The 16,895-nt window shown below is 33.5% G+C and overlaps 1 long non-coding RNA gene across 2 annotated transcripts in view; it reads left to right on the forward strand.

Annotated features, from left to right (window-relative positions):
- LOC117979392 (uncharacterized) overlaps window positions 1-16,895 on the forward strand; it is a 269,408-nt gene that overhangs the window by 99,195 nt on the left and 153,318 nt on the right. For both annotated transcript variants that reach the window (XR_004670175.2, XR_008624511.2), the window contains exon 2: window positions 10,907-11,057. This is a non-coding gene — a long non-coding RNA (uncharacterized LOC117979392). The remainder of the gene's footprint in view (window positions 1-10,906; window positions 11,058-16,895) is intronic.

Consider the following 16,895-nt stretch of genomic DNA (forward strand, 5'->3'; position numbering starts at 1 on the left):
ATCTTAGACTTCTCTGCCTCCAGAACTGTGAGAAATCAATTTCTGTTGTTTATAAATTACCCAGTTTGTGGTATTCTGTCATAGCAGCATAAAGGGACTAAGACACTCTGTTTCAATGATTTAGGTCAGATTTTTGTTCACTTGACCTAGAGCTTTTCTGCTCATACAGATAAAGTAAGAATTTAGCACACTTCTTATCTATTTCACTTCTAGGAACAACCATGACCAAATAGCCAACACCATAGGCCTGTGTAAGTCAGACTATTCAGATTGCTGCTTTGAATCTACAAATCCAGCGTTTCCAGTTTACTCACTGTAGGCCACATTTTAGTCCATGTTTCACCTAATCAACTAAACAAATGGTTAGAACTCTTTCTAACTCCCTGAACTGCAACATTGAACACAGATTCTCCACTTAGTGAGCCCATGCCAATAAATTCATCCTGATCCAACTTCGCATTTCTTCCACCACTATTCCTTACCTTCAGCATCCATTTCTACATATGTCCTCTGGTTTTTGTGTGCATAAATTAAAAACATCAAGTGGTTATTTTTTTAGTGTAATTCACTTCCCAATGGGTCACATATTGTACCTTGTCTTTATAGGTCTGCTGGGAGTTGAGTAAAGTTATAGGTCTAGAAGCAAAGGGGGGTGGTGGGTGGGTGTGAGTCCTGAAGAGAATCACCTGTCTTGCATGGTAAGTGCCTCCAGGAGGCCATGATAGTTTCCTCTGTCAATGTAGGGTTAACCTCTTCACGCTGAGATGGAAAGGCTGATGCTGCAGGGGGTGGGAAGGAGCTATCACTCACTGGGGATATGGAAGCCACTTCTGTTGGGATTGGAGAGGCCAATAGCTCCGGTAAATGAGGAGGTCACTTTCAGTTGGGGTAGGGATACCTCTTCTACTGGCAAAGAAGACTCATTATACTTAAGTGTTCAATGTCCACAGCTTCACTGGGGTCTTCTCTTGTGTCTTTACCCCAATTTATAGGATCCCATTCACTCCCAATCAATGACCTCACTTTAACAAGAAACACTTTATGAGACTGGAAGTTCCTCTTGTGTTGTAATTCAGATAGTCTTAGTCATTTGATTTTTAACAATTTCAGCCCTGTGACTGAAAAGCTGTCTTTCGTAATTCAAGATAAGATGAAAAAGTTTTCATATTAAAAAAAAAACAGAAAATTTATCAGTAGCAGACCTGTGTTGGCCAAAGGCCAAAGGGATTTGCTTAATCTGAGGGGAAGTGAAACCATATTTTAATGCATATCCACAAGAAGCAATGAATGAACAAAACTGATAAGTATATGTGTAAATACAAAAAACTATATAATCTTTCCTTTCTGCTCTTAATTTCTCTAAAAACACATGTATATATGAACTAATTTTTCATAAAAACATGGTAGTGGTTTTTAATGTATGTAGAAGCAATATATACAAAAAGAATAGTGCAAAGGATGAGGAAATAAATGAAACTATAGTGTTTCAAGATTCCTATATTTCATTTAAAAATACAATGTTTAATTAGATTGTTGTAAGTTAAATCAATTCACAGTAATCCCTTGAAGCAATCACTGGAATTACAATGCAAAGAAGTATAGCTAAATGACAATCAGGAAATCTAACTCAGCATTGCCAAAATGTCTCTCTTCATCATGTATAAGGAGAAAAAAGAATCCAGACAAATTGGGGGGGTTTTCAAGCCCTGGCGGTAACTTCATACTTCCAAGTATGGATAAATGGTTTTTAAAGTGTTATAAATTCACGCACAGTGATAACTAGAAATTTTTCTAGTTTCCAGGATTTAGAATGTACAGCCTCTAAATTAGAGTCAGAATATGTATATTCCTTCAAACAACTTTATGCTACAAAATAATGAAAAGGTAAAACTTACTGGCCTAGCTTAATAATGTTGGTAACTTATTACAAAAAACAAATTTGATTCTATTTTCATGTGTTTCACAGATAATCAAAAGTAGTGAAAAGAACTACATGAGAATCAGGGCAAAATAATTAGATTCTACAATGATTATATGTGAATATGTGCCTCTTGGATGTGTATAGAGCCTGGAGGGAGACAACTGAACCAGGGTAATGCTGATCTCCAATAACAGAAATCTAATGAAAGTAAATACGATACTATAACATTTCAGTGGCAGTCCACTTTTTTTGATATATAAGGTACTATTTTACCGTTGGTTTAATTTTGAAATCATGGTTGAAAAATTTTAATGAGATAGTGACTAATTAGTGTTTAATTTTATGATATACAATTATAAAAAGAAAAATGGGATATTTATCTGTTGACAATTAATTAGCTTTAAGTGGACATTTTATCTGCATATTTCAAAATATGTTTAATACTATTTACTATACAAATATTCTTATTTTATCCCTTTGGTGTAAACTTTATAATAACACATAAAATAACTGAGGGATATAGAGTCATTATTTCTATTTTATTTTAGTCATGCACACTTATTCATCCCTTTTAAGAAATAAATTTGTGCACAAACAGAAAAGGCAATTACTATGTAATTCTCTAAGAAGGATAAAATTATATATCTAATTATCGTCTATATTCCTTGCATAATGATATAATAATAAATAAAGCAATTATTATTCTTCAAAATTCTCTGTAAAAGTGTAATCTATTAAGTCTCTTTAAAAACCAATAGAATATTTCAAAAATTTTCTTGAATTTCTTCTCATAAATTGGTAGCAATGTATAGCTCCAGGGAGGAAAATTGGATATGTGGGAGACAGTAGTGATAGGAAAACATTCTTTCAGTTGTGTAGCTTTCGGTGCCTTTCTAATTTTATACCATGAGCATGTATACTAAAATTTAAAAAATTAAAAATTAACTGACCAATTCTGAAAAAATTGTAGTTTATCTGCATAATAAACGAAGCCCAATGTGTAGTTGTACTAGTCAATTACAGAAGAAGACAGAGAGGGATTCCTGGAGAGAGGGTAGAACATGATGAAATGTGATAGAATAAAGAGGAGCCAGAAATATGGTGAGAAGCCAGAAAGAAGGTAGAAGGTAAGTTCTGAGATTTTCACAGTGGTGATGATGTTTTATAAGTAGGGCTATCTATTCCATGTTAATCAGTTCCCTGTATTCCTTTCCCCTTTGCCTACATTGTATCTGATAGTAATTTTCTAATTGCAAATGTTACAACTTCCATCCAAAGTGGCTTCAGCCAAAAAAAAATTATTAGGTCATATAAACTGAAAAATCAAGATCTTGAGCTTTCTTCCCAGATATAGCTTAATTTAGGCCTCAAGTAGTCCCTCCAAGATCTGCCTTTCAGCTCTGTTACCTCTGATTTGATTAGTCTGACATGGATCAGGCAATCAGAGATGGAATGTTAAGCTTGGCATAGATGAGCCCACGTGACTGTCCTTGGGATCATGTGCTGGAGTGAGCTTCACTGAAGGATACTGCCTGAAAACTGAAGGGGTAACATCTGAATATTATTTCTCCCAAAAAAGAAGGGGGTGTGTGAAAGCCTGGGAGAGAAAAAATAATAAAAAAATCTACTTTCTTTAACCAATTTCTATTACAGATAGCTGACTTGTATAAGATGTGTTTGGGTTACTCATAGGGAGCATGGGTTTGCTCCACATTGGTTAAGGTACAAAAAAGGGAAGGGATGTATATAAACATCAAAAAGAGAGATGACTAATTTAACAATAGCAGAAAACTATACCGAGAAAAATGCAGAGGAAAAAAGCCCTCAGGATTTGGGACACAACATTATACTGTGTACATAACATTTTCTTATATTGCATTACTAAACATCACAGGACTGCATATTCTTAGCAATCCAGAAGACATAATTAAAAGGTTCATGAGATCCACAGCTGTAATAAAAATAAACTCAGGGATTCTACATTGGTTTAACGTTCTTTGGAGGAATATTTGCATTTAACTTTTTAAGATGTTGTTTGGCTTTACTGGGATAAAAGTGGATATGTGTAATTTGCCTCAGGCAAATACATTACAGAACCTGAAAAAAAAAGAGAGATAAAAGTTTACACAGTCTTCTCCCAAGAGTCAGTCTATACAGGCGAGCATCCCAATGAGTAAAACTCATTTTATAGACAGAAAACATATATATTAAGTTTAGAGTCTAAGAAACTGACTTTAAATTTAGAGTAATCTTCATCTTTCCGATTGTTCTGTAAATGCTCTTGAATAGTTTCATTCCTCTTGCTTTTTTAGAAAATGAATTAATAGTAATTGGACTACTTCCAATAGAAAAGGTTTCTTTCTTGATCAAGAAAGCAAATGTTTGAAGAAAGTCATGGCAATTTTATTAAACACTGAAAACTAGGATAAGGAAGGATTATTAAATCCTGTTCATAAGTGGAATACCAGCATTTTATACTTGCTGCCTGTGGCAGTTCATCTTTGATTGTCATTTCCTGGACTTAGTTTCTACAAATTTGCAGAATCAGGCTGCAGAGTGAAAAGCACTCAGGTCCCACATTGTCGGCCTACCATCGGCTCCAATACTTACTTATTAATTAGCTCTGTGTCCTTTGAAAGGTCCCCCAATGTATTTTGAGCCTCAATCTCCTGTCCTGCCAAATGGCATTTGCAGTGATTTTAACCATTATATAGGTTGTGCATTATATAGGTGGTATTACATAGTGCTTAAAAATTTAGAATAATTTCAGATTTACAGAGAACTTGTGAAAATAGTGCAGAGTGCCTGTGTATTGCACAACCAGTTCCTTCTATTGTTGTCAACTTACATTCATTACTAGGGCACAGCTGTCACAATTAATGAGCCAATATTGATACATTATTTTTAATTTAAAAGTCCACAGTTTATTCAGATTTTCTTAGTTTGTTTCTAACCTTTTTCCACTCCAGGATCCCACCTATGATACAGCATTATTATAGTGGTCATGTCTTTCTTGGCTGCTCTTTGAAACACAACTTCACGGCTACACTCTCATGCAGATCTTGTTAGAGTTTGGTTTTAGGCTTTGTTTCAACAGGTCTTGAATAAGTCTTAGTCTAGGTAGGTCTTTACTTCTATGGCTTTTGTGGTACCTTAGCTGGATGTTCAAGTGTTAATAAGGCATTAATAACATTTCTCGACTTCATTTAGGCCAAATCTCCAAATTGCATCAGTGCTGTTTAATTTCAAGCCTCTGTGTTCTGTTCTGAACCTTGTCAAAACAGCTCTCTGGTAAGTCTCAGGTAATCACAACCTGATGACAAGCAGCTCAGCTCTTAGACATGGACTCCCAGCTAGTCCCATATGGACTCCAATATGAAACTCCATCCCAGGCCTTTCTTTGTTATCTCTTCAGGTTTTTGTTCTCTGTTTTGTTGTTGTTGTTGTTGTTGTTGTTCTTTTGTTCTTTGGCATCTTAGAGGGGATGCCATGATCTGTTGGATTTCAACTCAATGAGTCATAATTGGGAAATTATCCCCAAGTAGAGAACTACTGAAATCAGTAGGAAAATCATGAGCTTTTCTTCTTTTAGGACTTGCATTGTTGAATATACTTTTTTGAAGGCCTAAAAATATATGTCATATATTTTATTAAATTTTATAGGGTTTTTTGATGGGAGGCTTATATCAGCACAATACAAATATTATTGCTGAAGTTATAGTTGCTCAGTATTTCTTTTTGATATTTTTACTTTCACCTGAAATATATATTAATATGTAATTTACACTAGAAAATTATATATGTATATGCATATATATACACACATACATATATACAAACATACCCTCACATATATATGCATATACAAAATTTGGGTTTGTTTATGATGAACAGAAAAAAATACCATTGGTTACAGTTATATAGGTAACAATTACTTATACTATTTTATAGAGAAGGTTATATCCTTTATTCAGGCAAAAATAGTTTTAATATGAATTTATATAATGTAGTCACATATGTGCTTTTTACGGCAGTTAGCATGGGCCAACTGCAGAGTATCTTGGACTCCCAACACTCTATGTAATTTGCGGGAGGGACTAGGGTGACTTCAAATCTAGACTTATGGTTGTGGTTTGCTTTCCCTGTGATCCCAAGATGAATGTGGCACAAGTGCCTTAGTGTGTAAATGAGCTTTCCGCTATACCAAGTGTGTAAGAAAACCTGAAAAAGTCATTAGGACTATCTGGGAATCCTTAGTAAATAATTCAGCCAAAATGCCATGCACAGGTGCAAGTGAAATAAATCATATTACTCTTTAAAACAGTGTGTCACCGCTGTTCTCACTTGTAAGTGGGAGCTGAATGATGAGAACACATGGACACATGGTGGGGAACAACACACACTGGGGCCTGTCTGAGGAGGGGTAGCAGGAGGGAGAGCATCAGAAAGAATAGCTAATGGATGCTGCGCTTAATACCAAGGTGATGGGATGATCTGTGCGATGAACCACCATGGCACACATTTACCTGTGTAACAAACCTTCACATCCTGCACGTGTACCCCACAACTTAAAATAAAAGTTGAAGAAAAAATAAAATAAAACAAAATAGTGTGTCAGATGTACACAGTCTTAAGTGGCAAACCAAGGCATGTGATATACAAAGATACTTTCAGTGAAAGGATTTTATTTATTTATTTATTTATTTATTTGAGACGGAGTCTCGCTCTGTCACCAGGCTGGAGTGTAGTGGCACGATCTCGGCTCACTGCAACCTCCCTGTCACGGGTTCAAGTGATTCTCCTGCTTCAGCTTCCCTGTAGCTGGGACTACAGGTGCGCCCCACCACTCCCAGCTAATTTTTGTATTTTTAGTAGAGACAGGGTTTCACCATGTTGGCCAGGATGGTCTCAATCCCTTGACCTCCTGATCTGCCCTCCTCGGCCTCCCAAAGTGCTGGGATTACAGGCATAAGCCACCATGCCCAGCCTTATTAAAGGAAGAATAGTTATCAAAGCAATCCAAGCATGAAACTTTGTGTTAATATAGACTAAAAATTGGCTTTAAATTTCTAATAATAGGCAGATTATGTTAAAGACCAATAACATTTTCAAATAAAGAAACTAAGAAGAAATGAGGTGAAACTAAGTCTCACAAAAATTAAATAATTTGAACAAGGTCACTTAGCTAACAAGTGGCAGAGATGAATCAAAAGTTTAGTTTTGTGTAACTTTGTATAATCCCAAGTCATTCTTTGCTAGGCCCAGTTTTCCCAATTGGTAATTATCCTGGAAGGGAATAACCTGTTTTCTTGACTTATTTACTCTCCAGTTGTAAAAATTTGGTTTTCCTTATTTTCTCTGCAACTTGCTAAGTACAATTTTTCCCCTTTTGTAGCCATTAACATTTCTCTCAGTTCCCCAATTCCTTATTCATTTTTTTCTTTAATAAATATAAAGCTAGGTATATTTTTGTTGTTAGTCCAAAGACTTATATATAGCATGAAGAACACATTTTCCTTTAATATTAAAGCCTCTGGGATTGAGCAAATTTAACAAGTCTCTTTAGCTGAGTCCACATTTCCATGGTAGATCACTTTAAAAATAAATGTTTTTATGGATTCAATTTACTGTGACTTACGCACGTTATGCCCTCAACAGCTGGGACTGTGACTTCCAGCTTCTTTGTCACTTAAAGAATCTTGCAGACTCTTTGTAGCAAATTGGTCCCATTGAAAGTTATAGATCATTTTGATTCAGCTGCAAACATACAGGGTCAGCCTCAATCTGAAATGCTTTGTTTTTTTCTTATTGGCCATAAATCCCTTTCTTGTCACTTTTGAAGCAGGAGAAATGCCGTGAAAAATTTAAGAGTTCAGCGAGAATATGACTCTCTAATTAAAAATTATTTGAGAACAAAGCAAATTTATTGATTAAATTGCCAATAATCAAGCACAATTGAATATCTGAAAAGGATTTTTTATATTTTTCATCTTGTTATTTGAACTTTAAGATGAACTGTATTCCTAAAAGATTTTAATGAGAGAATGTTTTCTTAACACCTTAATATTATTCTATTTTTGGAGGTAAGTATATGAATAATATTTATAGCATAGAATAGATTTATGTTATTTATTTCTAGTGACTAAAATTTCTGAACACACCAATTATAACTAACAATTCATCTATATCAAATCCACATAATGTAAAAATAAAAGCAGAGATACACATACCAGAAGTAAAGTGTAGAACAGTATAAATGCTACATACAAGAAAAAGTATGGGCTCAAACGTGTAAGAGTTCTTCATGAATGGAAGCATTAAGATAATGTAATTTGACAGAGACAAATTCTGAGTTGGGTTTGGAGCAAGATGATGCAGGATATTGGAATTTGCAGTTTATCTTACGTATATTAAGTAGAGTGGTGACACGATCAATATGGTGCTTCAGGCAGCACACAGGATCGTTTAAGAGGCCAAAGGTTCAAGGTCCTGACTCTCACTGGGGCAGTGCAATTCCTAAGGGACATTATGTAAATTTGGGAGCCTTTTTTGTTTCAATGATAAGATGGTGATAATGGCATTTAATTGGTTAGTGCTATAGAAACAAGGCATTCTGCTATGTGTAGCACAACTTTTAACAGGAAGCAATGGTTTTACATACCACTTATCTTTCAAATGCCTTGAGATAGATATATATATATATATATATATATATATATACACAAAAAAAATTCATTTAAAAGTTATCTTTTAAGATGTAAATTCACACAAAAATACTTTTTTCCCCTGGCTTTAATGACATTGAATGTTCTAGAAATAAACCTAACAAGCAAAATGAGAAGTTATTGTACTCTAGTTGGTTCCAAATTTACTAAGAGTAGTTGAACATATTAGAAATCATACCACTCATGGCAAAACTATTTGACAGCTTTTAGATGCCGATATAGTATACTTGTGTCAATCTGTGTTTATAAAAGACTATTAATATTCTAAAATAATTATCTCTTATTTGCTACATATTTCTTATTTTAACTACAAATAATATACATCAACATTATTCAGTTATATATTTCAAACTGGATTTTAAGTATTCTCCACAAATAACAGTCATCAATGTGTCTAATCTGTCAACATTATTTTTGTTCTAATGAAGAAAGAAAATGTTACATTTAATTAACCATTTTACAATGAAGCATGCTGATAAAATTGGCAAAATATAACATACTTCTGAGATAGTAGGAAAAATTCTAAAACTCTGTACTGTGTTGTCATTTTAATGCTAAAAAATTTTATTAAAGAAGGAAAAGAAACCATTGTTTTCTAACAGTAGCACAAATGATCATAAAATATACGAAGCCACATACTATTAGAAAAAGCAATATTATGCTTGTCAGCTTTGGGTGGTTACTAGAATTAAGGAAGAAAATCCAAATAATATATTTTTTTCTTATTTCATTAATAAATGATCTGTTTCAAGATAAATTAATTCAATGGCAAAAGATGTCAATAATCAATTATTTGGTACCTGTCATCAAGTACATCTTCATTACAATTCTAGGACAGTATAATGTGTCAATATGATGAGTTAGTGCTTGCAGATGTTGTGTCCCATGGAATAAAAGTTGTATTAAAATGTTATTTTTAAAAATTTTCATAGAATGATCACCAAATGTCTGTGAATATTAACAAGTTATTTTATGGGCCAAATATTCTACTTTCCAATGTCACTGCTTATACAAACTGGTGGAGCACCAGCTATGTCTGGTAAGCAGAATGTTGCTAGGCATAAAAAAGTCACAAGCTGTATTTGAACCATTCATTTACATATCTTAGAAACCAGGATTCTTAGATCAAGGCCACAAGTTATGAATGTTGTTATTATTGCTATTATTATCATTGCTAATAAACAGTAATATATTAACAACAGATTATTAGTTCATAAATGGTAAAATCACATGAAGAATGTGTATGAACATGTTTCTTATATGAAAGAACAGAATATATTTCTAGGAAGGAGCATTGTAGACCATAATCCTAAACTTGGCGCTACATCCCTACCCCTTTCATGCTGTAAATCCAGTAACTTATCTATTATATCTGGATTTCCTTTTCAGACATTTCTCACTCAACTTATCCATTTTTAATTGCTATCAATGATACAGTTCATGTTTCTAACTAATAATGCCTATATTAATTAGTAATGACTACACAATTAAGAAAGAAATGTACTCTACACATAGATCCTTTTCTGTTCTTATTTTAAATGAATTGACATTTATTTGGACCCAGATTTGCTAGTGATATTTTCTTAACTAAATTATATTGATGATTAGCCATTGATAAGAATTACAATTCTTTACTATGGAAATGCTGAAATGTTTCTGCCAAATTATTAAATCATTTATTATATATTGACGTGTAGGAGGAGTTGATTGGCCTTGTCCTATTGGTATGATTAAGATGATATTCCTTTTTACTAATGGACCTTATGTTAAGAATTTTGAGTGATTCAAAGACAGAAAACCAAATACTGCATGTTCTCCCTCATAGTTGGAATTGAACAATGAGAACACCTGGACACAGGGTGGGGAACATCACACACCAGGGCCTGTCGGTGGGTGGGGGAGCTGGGGAGGGATAGCATTAGGAGAAATACCTAATGTAAATGATGAGTTGATGGGTGCAGCAAACCAACATGGCATGTGTATACCTATGTATCAAACCTGCACATTGTGCACATGTACCCTAGAACTTAAAGTATAATAAAAAAAAGACAATAATAAACTACCAAACCATAAAAATGAATTTTGAGTGATTATAATATCATTTTTTATAATTTTAAACTGTTGATTACATTTCTTTAAGAGATTACAAGCTTCACTTGATGCTCTGAAAACTAATAGTGGAAATTTGGTTTCTCCTTAAACATTAGTCTTGAAAAATGCAGGTTTTCATTATCTTATTTTTTTTTAATTTTCGGAACAGGAAGGGATTGTTTAGCTGAAATGGAAGATTCAATATCTGAACAAGGAGTTCTAAATAATTCTCTGCACCTTAATCTGCCAATACTCATTCTAAAACTACACAAAGGAGATTCAAAATAAAAAGAGGATGATAAACGGCAAAACCATCTGAGGTACTTTTTGTTTTTTCATGTATATATGTTTTGAATTACACAATGAGTTAATTCAGTAAGAATTGTTTAAGATCTAATAGCTCTTAATTCATTTTCTTTATATTATCATCCCTACTCCTGGAATGTATCTTCCTTAGCATTTATTTGCTTAGAAAGCATATTTCCAGCAGAATTTATATACATATGCCAATTAAGAAATTTAAAATACTGCTGTGATGCTCTTAAAAATCTTGAAATTTAATTTGATTTAAAATAAAGATATATTGTATATCACAATCCTGTTCTGATTACTTTTCTAAAAACACCCAGGTATTGCATAATTGAAACCACAGATTGCTGCAAAATAGCTTGGTAGATATGAGTAGTTGCCCAAGTTGCAGAAGAGGATGCTGTTGTACACATCATCCTTGAGATAGGATGTAGAAACCCAGACACAGACGGATTGATGATACTCTAGATACCGAGGTATGAAATACTAAGAAAAAAACTTTAAAAAATTCAAAGCTCTACTTCTTGAAATTCAAATTCAATAAGGTTAGAGTGAAGAATTTGTTTCTTCTAAAAGGCATCCATGTTAATTCTGAGGGAGAGCCAAATTTGGAAATTATTTAAAGACTTAATGTTTTTCTTTTCTTCTTTCTATAAAATGTTAATAACTATTATACAATGGGCTACTTTTACTTTTCTTCCAAATCTATTCCAAAGCTATATTTATTTGCTTATTTTCATTAATAAATCTAATACAAGATTGCCCCTTTAAATTTAAATATATTCAGAAACATTTCCTATGAAAAATTTATTATGAGGAAAACAGACAACATATATGCGTAATGAATTTATGCGATAATATTTACGTAAATGCATACAGTACATGTATTTTCAGCATTTAATATGATAATACTTCAAGAAATATGATATAATAAATATGATACTTCAAGACATTTTTTACATGAGCAATGCCAGTATCTAATTTTTATCTTTATGATCACATATGTATTTTCAAGATTATTGGTGGTTTTCTTCCTTTACAACTTTTATTTTAGGTTTAGGAAGTACATGTGCAGATTACTTACGTGAGTAAATTGTACACTGTGGGTGTTTACTGTACAGATTATATTGTTACCCAGCTATTGAGCATAGTATCTGATAGATCGTTTTTTGATCTTTACCCTCCTCTCTCACCTCCATTCTCAAGTAGGCCCTGGTGTTTATTGTTCCCTTCTTTCTGTCCACTTGTTTTTCTGTTTCTGTCTTAATTTGTTTAGGATAATGGCCTCCAATCCATCTATATTGTTGCAAACGACATGATTTTGATCTTTCTGTGCTAGCATATTATTCCATGTTGTCTGTAGACCACATTTTCTTTATGCAGTCCACCATCAATGGGCACTTAGGAGGATAGCACATCTTTGTTATTGTGAATAGGGCTGTGACAAATACATGTATGCATGTATCTTTATGACAGAATGATTTGTATTCCTTTAGGTATATGCTCAGTAATGGAATTGGGTTGAATGGTAGTTATGTTTTAAGTTATTTGAGAAATCTCCAAACTGCTTTCCACAGTGGCTGAAATAATTTACATTCCCACCAGCAGTGCATAACTGTTCCTTTTTCTCTGTAACCTCACCAACATCTGTTATTTTTTATCTTTTTAATACTAGTCATTCTGACTGGTGTGAGAGGGTGTCTTATTGTGGTTTTGATTTGCATTTCTCTAATGTTTAATGATGGTAAGCATTTTCCATATGCTTATTGATCACATGTATGTCTTTTATTGAGAATTGTCTGTTCATGTCCTTTGCTCATTTTTTAATGGGGTTATATGTTTTTTGCTTGTTGGTATATTTAAGTTCCTTATATATTCTGGATATTAGACCATTGTCAGATACATAGTTCGCAAATGTTTTCTCCCATTTGTAGGTATTCTGTTTAGTTTCTTGATAGTTTCTCTTGTCTTGCCAAAGCTCTTTAGTTTTATTTGGTCCTCGGTATCAATTTTTGTTTTTGTTGTAGTTGCTTCAGGAGTCTTTGTCATGAAATCTTTGCCAGGTCCAATATCCAGAATCCTATTTCCTAGATTTTCTTCTAGGGTTTTTATAGTTTTAGGTTTTACATTTAAATCTTCAATCCATCTTTAGTTGTTTTTTGTATATGGTGAAAGAATGGTGTCCAGTTTTATTCTTCTGTATGTAGCTAGCCTGTTATTACAGCATCATTTATTGAATAGGAAGTCCTTTCACCATTCCTTGTTATTCTCAGCTTCATCAATAATCATATGGCTGTAAGTGCTTGGCTTTATTTCAGGGTTCTCTAATCTGTTCAATTGGTCTATGTGGCTATTTTTGTACCAGCACTATGCTGTTCTAATTACTGCAGCCTTATATTATAGTTTGATGTCAAATAGTGTGATGCCGCCAGCTTTGTTCTTTTTGCTTAAGATTGCTTTGGTTATTTGGAGTCTTTTTGGTCCCATATGAATTTTAGAATACTTTTTTCTAATTGTCTGAAGAAAAGCCATTGGCCAATGAATGGATAAAGAAAATATGGTATATATACACCATATAATACTACTCAGCCGTAAGAAAGAATGAAATATTTTTTGCAGCAACTTGGATGCAGACTCAGGAGGAGGAGGGTGGGGGAGGGGTGAAGGATAAAAAACTACATATTAGGTACAATGTATACTACTTGGGTGATGGGTACACTAAAATCTCAGACTTCACCACTATACAATTCACTCAAGTAATCAAATTCCACCTATACCCCAACAGCTATTGAAATTTTTAAATAATTAATGTCGTTGGTAGTTCGATAAAAATAGTATTAAATTTGTACATTGTTTGGGTAGTATGGTCATTTTAACAATATTGATTCTTTCTATCCAGAAGGATGGAATACTTTTCCATTTGTTTGTGTCATCTCTGATTTCATTTAGCAGTGCATTGTAATTCTTGTAGAGATCTTTCACCTTCACGGTTAGCTCTATTCCCAATTATTTTATTCTTTTCATGGCTATTGAAATGCTACTCATTCTTGTGCATTGCTTTTGTATCCTGAAACTTTACTAAAGTTTTTTTATCAGATCTAGGAGCCTTTGGGCACAGATGATGGAATTTTCTAGGTACAGATTCAAACTGTCTGCAAAGAGAAATAGTTTGACTTTCTATCTTCCTATTTGGATGCCTTTTATTTCCTTCTCTTGCCTGATTGCTCTGACTAGGACTCACAGTACTATGTTGAATATGAGTGGTGAGAGTGGGCATCCTTGTCTTTTTCCAGTTCCCAAGGGAAATGCTTCCAGCTTTTACTCATTCAGCATTATGTTGGCTATAGTTTTGTCATAGATGGTTTTTATAATTTTGAGGTATATCCCTTGGGTACCGAGGTTGAGAGTTTTTAAAATGAGGGGATGTTGAATTTTATCAAAACCTTTTTCTGTGTATGTTGAGATGATCGTATGGTTTTGTTTATGTAACAAATTACATTCATTAATTTGTGTATGTTGAAAACTCCTTGCATCACAGGAATAAAGCCTACTTGATTGTGGTAGATTAGCTTTTTGATGTGTTGCTGGATTTGGTTTGCTAGTATTTTGTTGAAGATTTTTACATCTATGTTCATCAGGAATACTAGTCTGAAGTTTACTTTTCTTGTTGTGTGTCTGCCTGGATTTTGTGTCAGATTGACGCTGGCCTTAGATTTAGTTTAGGGAGGAGTCTCTCCTAGATTTTTTGGAAAAGTTTCAGTAGGATTGGTACCATCTCTCCTTTATATGTGTGGCAGAATTCAGCTGTGACTTTTTCTGGTTCAGGGGTTTTTCTGGTTGACAGTTTTTTGTTATGAGTTCAATTTCAAAACAAGTTATTGGACTATTCAGGGATTCAGTTACTTCCTGGTTCAATTTTGGGAAGTTGTGTGTTTCCAGCAAATTATCCATTTGTTATTCTGTGTTTTTCTCATTGGTGTGCGTAAAGGTGTTCATACTAGTCCTGGAATGTTTTCGTATTTCTGTGGGTTCAGTGGTAATGCCTACTTTGTCATTTTAGATTGTGTTTATTTGGTTCTTCTCTCTTTTCATTTGTTAGTCTAGTTAATGATCTATCAATCTTATTTATGCTTTCAAAAAACAAATTTATGGTTTTGTTGATCTTTTATTTTTTTTTCATCTCAATTTCATTCAGTTCAGCTCTAATTTTGGTTATTTTTTCTTTTCTGCTATCTTTGGGGTGGGTTTGCTCTTGTCTTTCTAGTTCCTCTAGGTGTGATGTTAGCTTGTTAATTTGAAATTAACAAATCTAACTTTGTGATGTGCACTTTGAGTGCCATAAATTTCCTCTTCACATGGCTTTAGCTGTGTCCCAGAGATTCTGTTATGTTGTATCTTCGTTTATATTAATTTCAAAGAATTTCTTGATTTCTGCTTCAATTTCACTGTTTTCCCAAAAGTCATTTCAGAAGAGCTTGTTTCATTTTTATGTAATTGTATGATTTTGAGAGATCATCTTGATATTGCTTTTTATTTTTCATTATACTGTGGTCAAGAGTCTGGATGGTATAACTTTGAGTTTCTTTTGTAATTTCTTGAAAAATTTTTATAGCTGTGCATGTGGTCAATTTTAGAGTATGTGGCATGTGCAGATAAGAGGAATGTATTTTCTGTGGTTGATGGGTGAAGCGTTCGATAGATAGATAGATAGATAGATAGATAGATAGATAGATAGATATAGATATAGATATATCTGTTAGGTCTATTTCATCAAGTGTTTAGTTTAGGTCCCCAAATATCTTTGTCAGTTTTGTGCCTTGATGATATTTCTAATACTGTCAGTGAGATGTTGAAGTCTCCCACTATTATTGTGTGGTTATCTAAGTTTTTTTTGTAGTTGTCTATGAATTTGTTTGATAAATCTGGATGCACCAGTGTTGGGTGCTTATATATTTAGGACAGTTAAGTCTTTTTGTTGAATTGAAATGTTTATCATTATGTAATTATCATTATGTAATTGAAATGTTTATCTTTTTTGTTCTTTTTGATTATTGTTTATTTAAAATCTGTTCAGTCTGAAATAAGAATAGCAACCCTTGCTCTTTTTTGGTTTTAATTTGCTTGATAGATCTTTCTCCATCTCTTTACTTTGAGCCTACAGGTGACATTGTGTGTGAGGTGGGTCACTTGAAGATAGCATATACTTGGTCTTGCTTCTTTATGCAACTTGCCACTCTGAGCATTTCAAGTGAGCATATAGCTCATTAATGTTCAAGCATATAGCATATAGCTCATTAATATTAATGTGTATGGATTTGACCTCATCATTGTGTTGTTAGCTGGCTGTTATGTAGGCTTAATTGTGGAGGTTCTTAACGGTGTCAATGTTCTATGAACTTAAATGTGTTTTTATGGTGGCTAATAGTGACTTTTCATTTCCATGTTTAGCACTCCCTTAGGAACTTCTTGCAAGGCAGGTTTGGTGGTAACAAATTCCTTTATCATTTGCTTGTCTGACAAAGATTTTATTTCTCCTTCACTTATGAAGCTTAGTTTGGCTGGATATAAAATTCTTGGTTGGAATTTCTTTTCTTAAGGATACTGAATGTAGGTCCCCAGTCTCTTCTGGATTGTAGGGTTTCTGCTGAAAGTTCTGCTGTTAGCTTGATGAAGTTATCTGTGTAGATGACCTGCCCCTTTTCTCTAGTGGTCTTTAATATTTTTTCTTTTTAATGACTTTAGAGAATCTGATGTTTCTGTGTCTTGAGGACAGTCCTCTTGTATAGTATCTTGCACAGGTTCTCTGAATTTCCTAAATTCAAATGTCAATCTCTCTACAAGGTTGGGGA

The sequence above is a fragment of the Pan paniscus genome, chromosome 13 (genome assembly GCF_029289425.2).
Source record: "Pan paniscus chromosome 13, NHGRI_mPanPan1-v2.0_pri, whole genome shotgun sequence".
In the NCBI taxonomy this organism is placed as follows: Eukaryota; Metazoa; Chordata; class Mammalia; order Primates; family Hominidae; genus Pan; species Pan paniscus.